Source organism: Barbus barbus (assembly GCF_936440315.1).
Source record: "Barbus barbus genome assembly, chromosome: 17".
In the NCBI taxonomy this organism is placed as follows: domain Eukaryota; kingdom Metazoa; phylum Chordata; class Actinopteri; order Cypriniformes; family Cyprinidae; genus Barbus; species Barbus barbus.
In genome coordinates, this window is record NC_136745.1 from 15,377,036 (window position 1) to 15,394,550 (window position 17,515).

The 17,515-nt window shown below is 38.7% G+C and overlaps 1 protein-coding gene across 1 annotated transcript in view; it reads left to right on the plus strand.

Moving 5' to 3' along the window:
* Positions 1 to 17,515, plus strand: part of LOC306883602 (A disintegrin and metalloproteinase with thrombospondin motifs 2-like) — a gene marked incomplete at both ends in the record, with an annotated part of 179,512 nt that overhangs the window by 3,218 nt on the left and 158,779 nt on the right. The window lies entirely within an intron of this gene.

Consider the following 17,515-nt stretch of genomic DNA (forward strand, 5'->3'; position numbering starts at 1 on the left):
ACGGTGTAGCCTATTTTTTTGTCCTTTGCCTTAAGTATTTACAGTAAGCCATGGAGCTACCTAAAACTATCTGTCTCTTCATTTCAAATATTGAAATGTTCTCTTAGTTCATGCAGTAGTTTTGTGAGATATTGTGAGTATCCAGGGATATTCCTAATACAAGCTGAATGGCAAATAAATAGCTGAGCGGTAGAGTGTGCTTTGTGACTTCTTGTTTGTACTGAGATCTGTGTTTATGGCAGCGACAGATGTGAGGATTGGAGCAGAGGTCTCTTGTTAATTACTGGAGTTTTTTTTTTCTTTACTCAAATAAAACTATAATTGTAAATGGGCCCAGAAGAGAAACTCAGAAAGTCTGTCAGCGATCATGAGATCCATACGCCCCCTGTGGCTGACATCTTTATACAACAAGAAAGAGAGTAAGAAAATAAATAGAGCAAGGAAACTTCATAAACAGGTTAAACGAAGAGGTCAAATAAATGATGTAGACATTAAGTACAGTTCCAGTGAGGGCTGTACCGTCTGCTCTGTTGGTCTCGTAGACGTATCATAGCCCTTGTGGAAAAAAGAAATGCCCCAAATGAAGAGCTTACAGGCATTTTTCTGTATATATGTGTTTGTGTGCTTGTGCACAGGTATGTCCACACTTGTTTCAGTTTGTGTGTGTTTGTGTATGCACGCTCCAGTGGACATAGTGCCCACAGGATTAAACCCTGTCTCCATGCTGTCCTTCAGCTTCAAACAGTCAGGGTCATCCAGGGCTACAGCCGTGGGCATCTTGCATATAGAACAGCCTCAGTAACTCCATTTCCTCTGAGGGCGATACTCCTCAACAGAGAGAATAATGCAACCTTAGCTTCACGGCTCTTGATATTACAGAGATTTGTTTGTAGAGAAGAGCATTTGTATACCAGATAATGTTTCAAAATAAAGAGTGGCTATGCTAATTTCCGAATATTTTGAGTGTATTTTGGATAGCCCACACACACGCATACAAAATACAAATTTTTAAGGGTTATAGGCTCTGTATAATGGTCTTTAATGTGATGGGAAGCAGCCAGATGGAAGTAGGTAGATAGACATTGTGGCAGTAACCAATTGTTGTTCAAGGAACACGTGGAAACTCATTGTTCCATTCCTTCAGAATAACTGGAACTGTGAGAGAAAATCAAAACATCCAAAACATCTGCTCATCGAGAAAGAGGTCACATAAGCTGAAGAGAAATCCATTTATGTGGTATTATGTTTTCTCCGAAACCATCTTTTTCCACAAATTAGAGGTGTATGGTTTACAAGTGTCAGAGGTGGGATTTATCCATGATAATCAGAGGGTCTGGTTTAGTAAGGCAGAACTGAGAATTCTTTGTATGGTTTATCAACAGGTGTTTATCAACACAATATACAGTACAATGTGTGTGCAGGCATCTGTCTTTTGGGATGTTATAATGTTTTAATTGCAGAAGGTTTTTTAAGGTTTTCAATTGTGTAGTTATGAGAGTGTAGCCTACACGTATTGTGTACTACAGTTTGTTTTTAAGGGTTTAGTTTTAGACATGACAAGACTCTTACGAGCCGAGAGGCCTATTTGTATGTGTTCTGTTTTTTAATAAAATGACTGAGGCCAAGATATCCTTTAATAATAGCAAAATGTTGACTGTGCATACATCTGTTTTATTGTGGGGCATTGCCCGATGCTGCAGGTTACGCTAGCACTTACAGAGAGAGACTCAAGGGAACATCTTTGTTTTTTACAAGCTAGAAAAATTAAGCCTGTCCACTCAGTAGATGATGGGGCGCTATTTTCCAATATGATAGCATCAAAAGGCAGTGACTTTCTTATGTGCTTATATATATATATATATATATATATATATATATATATATATATATATATATATATATATATATATATATATATATAAGGTGCATCTCAAAAAAATTGAATATCGTGAAAAAGTTTTTTTTTTTTGGCAACTTATTTCAAAACTATTTCACTGACTCCAGCTTCATTCCACTCCTTGTAATGCTCTTCCAAGTGTTTAAATCAGCTTTGCTTGACAGTATTCTCAAGCTTGTGGTCATCTCTGTTGCTTGTGCACCTCTTCCTACCCAATTTCTTCCTTCCAGTCAACTTTCAGTAATGACTCCCTGTCACTTATCCTCTTTGTGGAAGGTGTCAATGATTGTCTTCTGGACCATTGCCAAGTCAGCAGGCTTCCCCATTATTGTGGTTTCAAAGAACAAGAGATACCCGGAATTTATACTGTATGGATGGTCATTTATTGAAACTGAAATGTAAATATTCTAATATTTTGAGATACTGGATTTTTGACTTTCATGAGCTGTAAGCTCTAATCATCAAAATTAAAACAAAAAAACTTTTGAAATATTTTACTTTACATGTAATGGATCTAGAAAATATGAAAGTTTCTCTTTTTGAAATAAGTTAGCTTTTAACTTTTTCACGATATTCAATTTTTTTTTTAGATGCACCTGTGTGTGTGTGTGTGTGTGTGTATATATATATATATATATATATATATAAGCTGACAAAAAACGATTATTTGAATGTCATTTGGATTGTTTTTGTGGTTCGTTTTGGTGCTTTTTTTTGGAGCTTAGCAGCTGTGGTCACTATGAAGTGTATAGATTCTTCAAACTATTTAATCGTTTATTTCACAGAAGAAATAGAGTCATATGGGTTTGGAAATACATGAGGGTGAGTAAATGATGACAGAAATTTCATTTTTGGCAGAACTGTATGTTTAGTATTCACTACTCTCTGCTTTTGTCCATAGTCTTGATGGTGAGCCAGTTGGCATCTTTTAACCGCAACTAAATGAACAGCTAAACTTTCACAGGATAGTGTTCAGAAAACCAAACAGATAGGAAAGTAGAAACAGAAAGGTGAAAGACACCACTGCACATCCTGAGGAAGGCTTGCGCTCGTAATATGGCCAGACTAATGAAGACAGAGACAGTGTTGAGCAGCTGAGCAGGATAGGAGAGGACACGCCATGGTTGGTAAAAGACAAGGCCAAGGCTAAGATAGCAAACAGGCAGGGGAGGAGAGGCGTATCGAAGATGAATGGTGCTGTCGGCACGCTGGTTTCAGTACACAAGCAGGCCAGTGCGCTTCTTCCCAGGGGGGATAGTCTTTTATATGGGTGTGCTGAAGAGTGGCCAAGGCCTAATCCTTTCACACACTTCACTGGCCGACGCAATTATACTCTTGCCTCTTCTCATCTCTTGGGGCAAATCTGCATCCAGCAACGCTCTCATACCATCAATCAGACCCTCTGCCCATAATCATAGTGTGCATTGCTGGCATTAGTTGACAGCAGCATCAGCACCAAAAGGCAAAGCTGTTCACTAGACTCAATCATGTTTGACTTTACTCACAGAGCGACAGTATCCCCACTAATAGGGGAAACTGCTTAAATTATATGACCTGAATGCTTATTTATCTGTCTGTCTGCCAGTCTCTGTCTGTCTCTCTAACAACAACACTTTTATTAAAAATAAAGGACTTTCAGTTCATTTGTTGGCAGTGTGAACTCCCCTTTAGATATGATTATTGGCATTTGTCACATGCAGTACCACTATAATTCCCTTAGATACTTTAGGACCTGTTGGAAGAGCTATTTTTTTTCTTAACACTTCCAACACAAGTACGGCAGCGTGTCTAATTTTGATGAGGTGACGAATAGAGCGTAGAGTCCCACGAGGTACATTAGCACTCCATTCGCCTTACATGTTGTGTAACATCTGTTTCACTTGCTTCACTTTTACTTGGGGTTGGCTTGAAGTTCTGAAAGCATTACTTGATCTCACCCAGCTAATCTCATTCCTGTAGTTTGAGGGGGTCTGCTCCAGGCTTAAACCATTTCAAGTCCCATAAGTGCCACTGAGTCATTAAATAACAGTTTTAACAACTCAGCAGAGTCAGTTGGTCATTTTAGGAGTTGATGATCCGGTAATGACACAGGTGGTTAAGTCTGAAAACACTAGGTCGAAAGACTTAATTTCTTGAGCAGAAAGCACTAGCTTCTCCATGGAACAGTGATGGGTAGCTGACTTAGCAGAGCTCAAGTGCCATTTACTTCTGAAAATAATCATTATATCAATTTTCTGCTGAGCAGCTGTTATTGACCCCTTTTGTTCGAATTTGTGTGAATTGGCTGGTGCTGGGCATGAACGAACAAGAGATTACGCTATGATTACAGACTCCGCCCTGCAATGTGGCTCTCAAACGCACAATTACTCAATCAAGAGGCTTTTATCAGCCAGTCAGCGGCTCAGCGCGAGGGCAGGAATATTTCTCATAACCTGCAATTACCAATTCCTACCGACTGCAATTCAGAAGCCATTTCACAGTTTGTGCACTGAACGCATAAAAAAAGACAAGGGATTTCCCTTTGATACTACATGAGGAAATTCCACAATTTGTATCTGTATTTCTTTGATATTAGCAACGGCAAGGTTGTGGGGTTGATTCCTCAGGAACACGTGAACTGATTAACAAATTAATGTCATTTATAATGTAAGAAAGCCAAATGCACAAATGTACTCATGGTAATACTGTATGTAAAATGTATTTACTATATATTCTTTATCAGAACATACAGACATAAAATTTAAATCACTGCAATGACAAGAACAGAAATTACAGAAAGCGATTGGATGACATAGGTAACAATTGCCCAAGTGCTCAGCTTCTGCTTTAGAGTCTATAATGAGAGTTTTCGATTCTTTCATAATATAATAAAGCAACATCACACAAGCAAGAGTGCTGTTGCTCTAACAGTATAATTGTCATGAAGTTGTAAATGGTTGTTGTTATTGAGCCTGTGCTAGTTTACCAAATTAAAGCTGCTTTTTTGTCATAAACTGAAGATTAACAAGTTTGAGAGTCACGAAGATCACAAAGGTGCCAGAAACACGGTGTTATCAAAATCACATGTTTTGAGGTGTTTGACCTGATTTATCCCTTTCTGGTCCAGAAAGAAAGACCAGTGTGTCTCACCCGATATCCATGGGCCTTGATGCTTAGCGCAGAACATTTAGCAACTTGTTCACCTGGAGCTCCTGAGAGTCTCCTTCTCACTCCCTTCATTTATCTGTTGGGAGGTGGAGTTGGTGCAGTTTCATAAGCAGCAAAACAGGACGATATCACACTGTTTTGTACACATTCACACTTCCAGGCTTTCAGATGCTGATGTGTTTCATTTGTTTTTGTTATTGATGCAGTAAAACCAGAGTTGTTTTGGTTTGGATCACGATTGAAGTGTTTTAATTTTTTGGTTGTGACTGATTTACACTTGACTCGCTTATTAATGCACAGTAAAATCAGCCAATTTAAATGTGGTTATCTATCTATCTAGCTATCTATCTAGCTGTGTGAAATATGTATATTTTTCCTGTAATTAAATTAATTTGGACAGAAGATGAGCTTCAGAACATTCCCACGCTTAGGATGCAAGACAAAGCTTTCCCATCTGCCAAAGGCAAGTACCCCACCAAAATATTTTTCTAGTCACAGTTCCTGTAACATGCTGTGCATCAAACAATTGTTTACAGAAGCATTAGAGATTGGTTTAATCTTACTCAAGCAATTTCTGATGCCTTAGTTCATTTCCAGTTCAGATCCTCCCATGAGTCTCCAAGCTCCAAGAGTTTTTCAAGGCAATAAATTCTAGTATAATGAAAGCACTTCACTTCTGCAAAGACCACCTTAGATTAGCATGAATTTGGTCAAATTTGCATGGTGGTATAATTTATTATAGTTAGTACTGGTTTGGTGCTGGTTTAGCTCAAAGAGGTCTGTGAAACCTGGAGAAATCTATCAATTAGCATGCCCATTCATTGAAATGACAGTTGTTAACTTCAGTAGCTAAAGCTTGGTCTGGCTGATGGACCAGTATTCACATTCTGTTAAATAACAAAATGGAGTGGCCTGGTTCTTTATAGTGAAGCTAATCGCTGTAGGAAGTATTGTTGAATAAGCTAGTTAAAAGTCTGCTAGGGACCAGCATGCAAAACACAGCATATGCTGGCTGTTTCAGCAGGGTTATTGGATTTTCTTCAATAAAAACAAAACCTCCCCACATTAAAACATGACTATTTAAGAATATGTGTGTCCTCCATGCTCTTTTGTGCTGGTAACGTGCTAATCATCATGCTTGTTGCTTTATGTTCCTCTTTCATGGCGAGTGAAGAATCGCACTCCATGGGTTCCTGCTGTGGTGAGATCTGTTGCCTCTCATGTTCCTGTGCTATTTTTTTTCACAATCTCCCTGCTAAAAAGATGGCTTAACTTGTCTGTAATCCAGTTATTTATTCCTTGTATATCACTCTTGCATGCATTCACCACTGTGTTTTGTTTGCTTCTTAAGCTTTTTTTCACAAAATGTGCAGGTTGCACATAAAAAAAAGCTTCAACACAGGCCCAGCCACCCAGGAGCAATTCGAGGTTAAGTGCCTTGTTCAAGGGCACAGTTATGATAGGGCCTCCCAAATATCTTTCCAGTTCATGTCTCCAACTCTGCACTTTGGTGAGGTAATGCCACATGGACTGTCAGATAGCAGTCTGCTGTAGCAGTTGCATAGGGGGCGCTCATGAGCACCATTCTGAATCATAAAATCTTCCCAGAGACTTGCAAAAGATGGGAATCTTTTGCAAGTTTTGCTCTGGGAAAATTGCAAGCACAAATAACTGCTTTGTGTTCATCTAGTTAACTAAAACTAAGAAATTCCGTTACTTGAAATAAAATATAAAAATAAACTTATTTTATTTTAGTTTGCCAAAGGAGCATTTCTCATTTTCATTTAGTCTAACTTGATGTAATAAAATACAATTCTAGACATAATCAAAAACTAATAAAAATGACTAAAACATTAAAAAAAAAAATAATAATAAAAAAAAAACACTAATTCAAACTATTACTCAAATCTAGTAAATAATAGTACCTTAATGATACAAAAAATTACATGAAGAACTGCTTTTGCATGTGAAAAAGATTATTGAATTTATGAGCATTTATTTTATTTGGAGATGCTGTTAAGGCAGCAATAATCATGACTGTTTCTTTAATTCTTATTCAAGGGATAGTTTATTAAGATAAAAATGAAAATTCTGTCATTATCTTCTTGCCGTCATGTGATATGGACAAAAACAGTTGAAACATTCTTCATAATATCTTTCACAGAAGAAAAGAAAAAATGTCATACAGGTATGTAACAGCTTGAGGGTAAATAAATGATGACAGAATGTTCATTTTTGGGTGAACTGTCCCTTTAAGGACTAAAAGCATGATTTTGACTTGTCTTCCTAAAGCTAATATCAGACGGGTGCTATAAAGACATGTTACTTTGATCCCCATGTGTGGTGCTGGATTGAATGTTTCGTGGTGACTTGTGTCTTTGATAGAAATGGGATGTGACAAGGCCCCTCTGATTGTCTTTTTACTCATGTGTTGCCTGCATTCACCTCGATTCCCAAGGAAAAGCTCTTTCTTTCCTCAATATTATATTTTCTGCTTCTTCCTCACTCGCTCTCCCCTCTGGTAACCCCACCTCCCCCCTGCTTGGGGGCTCGAGCTGTAGGCTGTAACATCAGATGACTGATGCTGTCTCAAGTCATTTTGTGAGCGTGTCTATCCATCCCCGCCCTAAGACTCGCTGAGTTCCTCTGGCCATCTGAGGCTCTTATGTACCGCCGATGGGAAGAATCGTGTATTTGCCAGAAATAAGTTTCTTAAATTGTTACAGCACAGTCTGTTTTAAATGAATTTGATAGGGTGAGGAGGTGTTGGATTCATACAGACGCTGTGTAATTTGTGCCTGGGGTGAGGCGGATGGCATATGCACAGCTTGTAAGCGGCATTTAACAGATAGATTTACAGCACTACTGTCCTAATAAGCATAATAAGATCAAAGCACCTCCACATAAAGCTGTATTCTATAAGGAAGATGGCAAGAATTAGCTGTTATTCTCCAAATAAAGCACTTAACCTTTGAGCCAGAGCACCTGTAAATTGTGGGTCTTCTGTTTTGCTTGCCCAGCCTTCATTTGAACTGTTTTAAACATGCTCAGATGTCTTGTTGTGGGAATGCTGTTTAGACTCAGAATTTTTGTGGATTTCAGGTATTTGGAACTCACCATGCTGGAATGGGAGGGATCAGAGAAACTTGGAACACAGTTCATCTGCAAAGAGGTCAAAAATCCAGCTGAGTCACAAGCTGTTGCTGCTGGAATATTACCTTCTTGTGTGGGAAAATTACAGGAGACCATTTATTATAGTGTTTCTTCAACTATGATCACTTTTGACCCTGAGAACAGTATCTTAAACACTTTTTGTTTTTACACTTTTTTTTTTAATTCGTCTACTAACAGTATAAATCTGTTACTACAGAATTGTGTCCCCCTGAAATTTGTGAACTTTTCCATCATAGCGTAATTTCTACCACCTCTCAAATTATGAAATTACATTTTAGGCATTTTTGGAATATAATGGGAAATTAGTTTTCTTGCTAAGACTACTTTCATAGTGACTATATTGTTTATATTTTCACATATTTAGCATAATTTGACAAGATTTCAGCTTGACTGAAAATAATTCACTACAACAAAAAATTATATGTATTCTGTAATTAAGTGATTTTAACCCTTAAATTTTCTTTTTCTTCACTGTCTCATATTTCAGTTGATATTATTCATATTATATTAATGTTTTAGTTTGAATAAAAGTCATAAGGGACAAGGCTGCCTGAAATCGAATAAGCATCAACACTACCAAAAAGTAAATAAATAAATTAATAGATGGATGATAGATAGATTTGATCAATTTAATGTATGTTTGTTGAATAAAAGTATTATTTCTTTCAAAAAATCTATCTGTCCCCAAACTTTGAAGCGGTGGTGAATATACGCTCTGTTATAGCAAAAGCATCAGACAAGTTCACCAGAGCACCGAGTCACCAAAAATATGTTTAGAACACAATGCAGGTCTCAGCATCAAAATTCAAGATAAGTTCGAAACATTGAAGTCTTCATTTGCCAAAAGCACTGATGCTCACATTAAGATGTCAGTTATTTGGCTGACAATCTTCTCTCAGGCTCGAGTCCAAAAAAACAGAGCGCTCTGTCATCAGGTGTTGAGCTCGTCCTGCAGGGTTTCGCATCAGTTTCCAATCAAATCTGGCCATCTAAAATGACATGAGCATCATTGCGCCTTGCCTTAATTGATGCCCTAAAGAAAGACCTATGGGTCTGGCCAGATCAACCTCTTGATGGCAAATACTCAGGACAGCTGATTGGAGTGTTTGATGTAAGTGCAAACAGTAAACTCAAGGTTGAGAAGAAAGTCAATATACATTAATTGCAAGCTGCCAACTGCCTTTGCTTTTGAACTTTCATTGATGTGGTCACATTTCCCGAGACAAAAATTCACTGTATTGCATCCGATAGCACGTTCTGTGCGCTCCGGGATATTTGGGCTATAGTATCTGCTGCTGCAGAGCCTCAACATCAAGGTCGTGTTTGTATTTGACCCTGTTTTGGGGGCTGAATCTGAAGACGGTGTGCGAAGGCTTGCGGTAGAAGTGGTGAGGGGTAATCTAGTTAAGGAGGTTAACTATGAGAAATGACCAGGCTTGTGTGCACTGTTTTGACACTTTTTCCTCTTCGCAGCTGCAGCTTTGATGTATCGCGGTAATTCAGTGTTTCAGAGGCAGCGCATTACCATCAGCGGGCCTCTCTTAGAGGCAGGGCATCCATATCTATGGGAATAATGGGCAAAGTGACAATTCCTCTCAATGCAACAACAACAACAACACCCCCACCCAACACTCTAAATGTAGAAATCCGACCTTAAAATTGTTTATCTTAGAGAAATGGCACTTGGAGTACCATCACCCTTAGCGAAATGATTGATAACATGCCTTTTATCAAAGCACTTGTCTGTTTTTTTTTTTTTTTTTTTTTTACACTAACAGAGATAATTCAATTTCGAGACTCACATATTGTGGAAAACTGAGACCGCCTGCTGGAGTCTTTTGTCACGGTAATTCGGTACTGTAAGGCTCCACCCATCCGGCCCAAGGAAGGTCTCCGGTGGTGGATGAAGGTTTCCTGCGTGCTCGGTCTTTCCAAATGTGCACAGTTCTTCAATTTTAATTAAACTTTAATCTGACTCCATTTCTTTATGACCTCGTATTTAGCTTGAAATACAAATTGATTGCTTGTCCATTTCTAATTTATTATTCTGATATTTGATTATTCTAGTTAACTCTTGACTTTATATTTACTCGTTCATTCGGTTGCTCATGTCTTTAACAAGGATGCAACGTAATCTACTAGAGTCAATAATTACAGAGTAAAACAGAATAAGGTCAAATGTAACAATTTATTATCAGTCAGGTAAATACTGTATGTATTATGTCAATTCCACAGCAATTCAAAGAGATCAAATCATATCAATACAAAACATCGAATTCTCAAAGATAAATCTATGAGTAAAGAATGCATACCTGACTTTATAGAAATACATAGTGTAAGGTATTACACTACGGGCTCCTGACTACAGAATCGCCCCGATCCTTTTGCCACATTCTCTTTAAGTACCTCAGACCAGAATAAACATTCCCCAAACTCGAGACAGGAACTAACAATTGAATTTGCTTTGATCAAGCCAAGTTGGCACCTTTTGGGACAGAAGGTAATTTGCATGAAAACCATTAGGTGTTGGGCTCCACCCTCTACAGTATGCAAAATGTCTCTGAACTCTTAGGATTTGTATTATCTTTTAGTTTACTTCTTATAAGAATGAGACCATTGTACCAGTCGCTCTGAGACAATTCAAATGATACCAAACATGACTGTAAATAACACTTGCATTAATGCAGAACATTAAATTTCTGCTATTGGCCATTCTGAGTGAGCTGAGTGAAAGGAGAGATGGGTGAGGGGAGAAGTGGATGAAAAGGAACTGATGCATATGTGAGAGAGGCATTTTCTTGTATTCTCTCTCAGTGGGATGTGGAGACAGATGTCTGTATGTTAATGCACTGTGTGTGTGTTGTCCATCTCGGGAGTCCAAAGTGTCTGAGTTTCTGTAATTCTTACAGTTTTCCTCCCTTTGACCACGTGGGTCAATTCCAAATGATTCCCAAAGAGGTCACTTGTCAGACACTTGTTGTGGTCCTTGTGATGTAGTATTTGCAGCTGTGGATGCCTTTAGAAAGACCTTTGTGTGTACCAGTCTCAGCAGGTGCATGTAGCTTGAACTCAGCAGGTGGATGGTTCAGGGTTTCACCTGTCTGGTTGAGAACAACACGTGTGCATCCTTTCATTTCTTGAGTCGTTCCATCATGGAGAAACCTCTGTCTCTAGTGACACTTTCCCTAGGACTTCCTTGCCTCTTTCGTTGAATCTCGTCACCTTCAATTGTGCAGATGTCTGGGCAGACTCCAATAGGTGAAGGTTTCTCGCTGGTTACATACTGCTTTGTGTGAGACACTTAACAGCATCTTAATGGCTCAATGATTGAACAATGATGAACTCGATGTAGAAAGCTGTGAGATTTGGCACAAGAACATATAACAAGGCAAAAAACATAATATCATGTCAACAAGTGCGAATGGTACATTGGGTCTCTGGTGTCATTTGAGGTCTCATTTTAAAACAGTCAAATCCTCACTACCGCTCTGATGGATTTTTAATGGTAGTGGAATTACAGAATGCTTGGTCTGAGTGGCTTATATGAAAAGTAGCAAAAAGTCAGTGTACCTTACATGTTTATAAAAATGGTATGCATCATTAAAACATATGACAATAATAATAAACATTCAATCTCAATTACAAAGGTGTAGACATACATATAATTCTCCAATGCAAAGTCACCTAAGATTTCAAGGTAGTGATCTAAAGTGTGCTTAGGTACGAGAATGGAGATCCTGGATCCTTTGTAATTGTGTGTGTGTGTGTGTATATGTGTGTGTGTGTGTATGTGTATGTGTGTGTTATACAAGCTACGTCACATTCGATGGCATATTCAAGTTGTAAATTTTGTAGTTAATGAACAGAAGTGCCAACACTTCATATTTAATCATTTTGATAATATTTCTGTTATTAGTGATGTGTTGGGAAACCAGCGGGCCCTCTGGTTTGTCAAAACATCCCAATAACAATCAGAAAGTTTAAATCTTTTGAATTTTCATGTCAGATTTGACTCTGCATTCAGAATTATACATCATCGATTTGTGACAGTAGCCCTGCAGATGTATTATGTTTTCCATGAGTTGGTAGATGGTTGTAAATCATAACTATTATGTGTGTCTTTCTGAGACTGCCATCATGGGATTAACTAAGTCCTATGTGTGAGAATCTATGTGTTTCTGTCAGTGTGAAGATGGACAATAGATCTTTAGTGGGGTACCACATTTGGAATCTAAGCCATCATTGTTTTCTGTGGTGTGCAGTGTTCAGACTGGACAGTCTAGATGAGGTGATGATGCGATGGTGTAGATTTGTGTTCTGTGCTCATGTCTGGGAGATGGGTGAAGTCTAATCTATAACAATCTGTGTTGCAAAAATTTAGTTCCGGTGCTAATCCGGAAAGGCCATGTAGATATTTGTGTGGTAGTGTGCTTATTGTGAGATGTGACTGGCCTCTTGAAGTGTTATTGCACCCATCTCCTGCAATTTCAGGTTATTTCTAACAATTCCGCCGTCCTGGCTTGATGCAGCTGGCATCAGGTGCCTTCCTGGTATCTCGCTTTCAAGGAATTGCAGTGGTCAACCTGAAACAGAACCAAATACTGAGAGAACCACAGTTAATTTAACAATTCCGCCGTCCTGGCTTGATGCAGCTGGCATCAGGTGCCTTCCTGGTATCTCACTTTCAAGGAATTGCAGTGGTCAACCTGAAACAGAACCAAATACTGAGAGAACCACAGTTAATTTTGAGTATTTTTCACCTCCCTTTTAGCATTTTCCTAGAAAATTTAGAAGATTGGGTGGTGTTATGTGGCTACATTTAACTGTGGAATATTAATCTTAATCAGTCCTTCTGATCAGATTAAAATTTTGGTTGGTGCTACCCAGCGACGAGTGAATTGGTTTGCATTCGCTTGTGCCACACTTATTAAAATGAAAACCCAACTCCTCCCTTTTGGCACTGGGTAGCATGGCATATCAATCTGCAACAAGATCTAAGTTGTCACAAATAGAATTCACGTGTTAATTCATTTAAATATGGAAAGGCAGGTCAGAGCTGATGCAATGCACAATCACTGTTTTTATGTTTTCAAAGGACTATTTGTTTCATTTAGTCTTGCTGATCATTTTCATTAAGACAATTGTGAAATCACTCTGTGGCCACATGGCAATTCTATGCTCCTGTATCTGGTTAAACTGACCAATCAAGATAAACAAATTAAACATAGACACACACATGTAACTTAAAATTGCTATGCAATTCCAGTATTACAGTTATTCTAATTTCACACAAGAGACACGGTCTAGTATGTATGTAGCATCTACAACCTTAAACCTAAGTGTTTCGTACACTTACAGTGAAGCAGTCATGTGTTTCATAAAGAAATAAACTTAACTAGCCTATGTGCACATGTAGTAGCACAAACAACTATAATGTGTGTAGCATGCGCACATTGTGTTTAGCACAATTACAAATTTGAAAATTTAAACAAGATCATTGAAACTGGGATGTTTACATATTAAAGTCGTCGCTAGTAAGCTGCTAACCCACTAGCAAGTGAAGTCAACATCTGGAGGCCTTGCATCAGCAATGCAGTTACCTCACAAAGAGTTTTACATGAGGATGACTTGTTACATATAAACAATTGGTCTTCGCCTTTAGAAGGTGATATCCTATGTTTCAGAAAATAAGGTGGAGGTCTACCTCTTCCCAGTGACCAACATTTTTCCTCTGTGTGGCCTGTTTTAAGACAGGAACTACAAAACCTGCTGTCTTCACCATACAGTTGTCTGCTGTGTTCTCCTGGAGTTTGAGGTTTTTTATGACTCCCTAATGCTTCCTTTACACCATGCATTCTGGTACATGACTCTGTGCTATTATGGTGTTGCATCACCTTAAGGACTGAAACTGGCACGCTATCTTGAGTAGTAGCACATGCTTTCTCTGAACTAAAAGTTCTAGATTTCCATCTGTTGTATCCCTGTTCTATCCTTGAACCCCAACACACTATCGTTCTGAACGTGTTTTCAGTTGGATCTACTCCATTTGACAATGCATTTTGGACTGGAGTGCCAGCATTGTTCTTTATGAGTTGTAATAACGGTTTGTCATCACGGCTTGTATTTTCTAGACCGGAATGTTCTTTGTATGTTACCCACAGACGTTCGGCGTATATTTCAAACGGCTCGTTGCTGCCCTGTTTAATTTCTAGTATCCTGCCCCAATCCGCGCTTGTTGGTCCTCTCAAGTCTAGCAACGCCAGTTTTAATCTTTCATATATAGACCCAATGTACCATTCGCACTTGTTGACATGATATTATGTTTTTTGCCTTGTTATATGTTCTTGTGCCAAATCTCACAGCTTTCTACATCGAGTTCATCATTGTTCAATCATTGAGCCATTAAGATGCTGTTAAGTGTCTCACACAAAGCAGTATGTAACCAGCGAGAAACCTTCACCTATTGGAGTCTGCCCAGACATCTGCACAATTGAAGGTGACGAGATTCAACGAAAGAGGCAAGGAAGTCCTAGGGAAAGTGTCACTAGAGACAGAGGTTTCTCCATGATGGAACGACTCAAGAAATGAAAGGATGCACACGTGTTGTTCTCAACCAGACAGGTGAAACCCTGAACCATCCACCTGCTGAGTTCAAGCTACATGCACCTGCTGAGACTGGTACACACAAAGGTCTTTCTAAAGGCATCCACAGCTGCAAATACTACATCACAAGGACCACAACAAGTGTCTGACAAGTGACCTCTTTGGGAATCATTTGGAATTGACCCACGTGGTCAAAGGGAGGAAAACTGTAAGAATTACAGAAACTCAGAGATTGGGGCAGGATACTAGAAATTAAACAGGGCAGCAACGAGCCGTTTGAAATATACGCCGAACGTCTGTGGGTAACATACAAAGAACATTCCGGTCTAGAAAATACAAGCCGTGATGACAAACCGTTATTACAACTCATAAAGAACAATGCTGGCACTCCAGTCCAAAATGCATTGTCAAATGGAGTAGATCCAACTGAAAACACGTTCAGAACGATAGTGTGTTGGGGTTCAAGGATAGAACAGGGATACAACAGATGGAAATCTAGAACTTTTAGTTCAGAGAAAGCATGTGCTACTACTCAAGATAGCGTGCCAGTTTCAGTCCTTAAGGTGATGCAACACCATAATAGCACAGAGTCATGTACCAGAATGCATGGTGTAAAGGAAGCATTAGGGAGTCATAAAAAACCTCAAACTCCAGGAGAACACAGCAGACAACTGTATGGTGAAGACAGCAGGTTTTGTAGTTCCTGTCTTAAAACAGGCCACACAGAGGAAAAATGTTGGTCACTGGGAAGAGGTAGACCTCCACCTTATTTTCTGAAACATAGGATATCACCTTCTAAAGGCGAAGACCAATTGTTTATATGTAACAAGTCATCCTCATGTAAAACTCTTTGTGAGGTAACTGCATTGCTGATGCAAGGCCTCCAGATGTTGACTTCACTTGCTAGTGGGTTAGCAGCTTACTAGCGACGACTTTAATATGTAAACATCCCAGTTTCAATGATCTTGTTTAAATTTTCAAATTTGTAATTGTGCTAAACACAATGTGCGCATGCTACACACATTATAGTTGTTTGTGCTACTACATGTGCACATAGGCTAGTTAAGTTTATTTCTTTATGAAACACATGACTGCTTCACTGTAAGTGTACGAAACACTTAGGTTTAAGGTTGTAGATGCTACATACATACTAGACCGTGTCTCTTGTGTGAAATTAGAATAACTGTAATACTGGAATTGCATAGCAATTTTAAGTTACATGTGTGTGTCTATGTTTAATTTGTTTATCTTGATTGGTCAGTTTAACCAGATACAGGAGCATAGAATTGCCATGTGGCCACAGAGTGATTTCACAATTGTCTTAATGAAAATGATCAGCAAGACTAAATGAAACAAATAGTCCTTTGAAAACATAAAAACAGTGATTGTGCATTGCATCAGCTCTGACCTGCCTTTCCATATTTAAATGAATTAACACGTGAATTCTATTTGTGACAACTTAGATCTTGTTGCAGATTGATATGCCATGCTACCCAGTGCCAAAAGGGAGGAGTTGGGTTTTCATTTTAATAAGTGTGGCACAAGCGAATGCAAACCAATTCACTCGTCGCTGGGTAGCACCAACCAAAATTTTAATCTGATCAGAAGGACTGATTAAGATTAATATTCCACAGTTAAATGTAGCCACATAACACCACCCAATCTTCTAAATTTTCTAGGAAAATGCTAAAAGGGAGGTGAAAAATACTCAAAATTAACTGTGGTTCTCTCAGTATTTGGTTCTGTTTCAGGTTGACCACTGCAATTCCTTGAAAGTGAGATACCAGGAAGGCACCTGATGCCAGCTGCATCAAGCCAGGACGGCGGAATTGTTAAATTAACTGTGGTTCTCTCAGTATTTGGTTCTGTTTCAGGTTGACCACTGCAATTCCTTGAAAGCGAGATACCAGGAAGGCACCTGATGCCAGCTGCATCAAGCCAGGACGGCGGAATTGTTAGAAATAACCTGAAATTGCAGGAGATGGGTGCAATAACACTTCAAGAGGCCAGTCACATCTCACAATAAGCACACTACCACACAAATATCTACATGGCCTTTCCGGATTAGCACCGGAACTAAATTTTTGCAACACAGATTGTTATAGATTAGACTTCACCCATCTCCCAGACATGAGCACAGAACACAAATCTACACCATCGCATCATCACCTCATCTAGACTGTCCAGTCTGAACACTGCACACCACAGAAAACAATGATGGCTTAGATTCCAAATGTGGTACCCCACTAAAGATCTATTGTCCATCTTCACACTGACAGAAACACATAGATTCTCACACATAGGACTTAGTTAATCCCATGATGGCAGTCTCAGAAAGACACACATAATAGTTATGATTTACAACCATCTACCAACTCATGGAAAACATAATACATCTGCAGGGCTACTGTCACAAATCGATGATGTATAATTCTGAATGCAGAGTCAAATCTGACATGAAAATTCAAAAGATTTAAACTTTCTGATTGTTATTGGGATGTTTTGACAAACCAGAGGGCCCGCTGGTTTCCCAACACATCACTAATAACAGAAATATTATCAAAATGATTAAATATGAAGTGTTGGCACTTCTGTTCATTAACTACAAAATTTACAACTTGAATATGCCATCGAATGTGACGTAGCTTGTATAACACACACATACACATACACACACACACACATATACACACA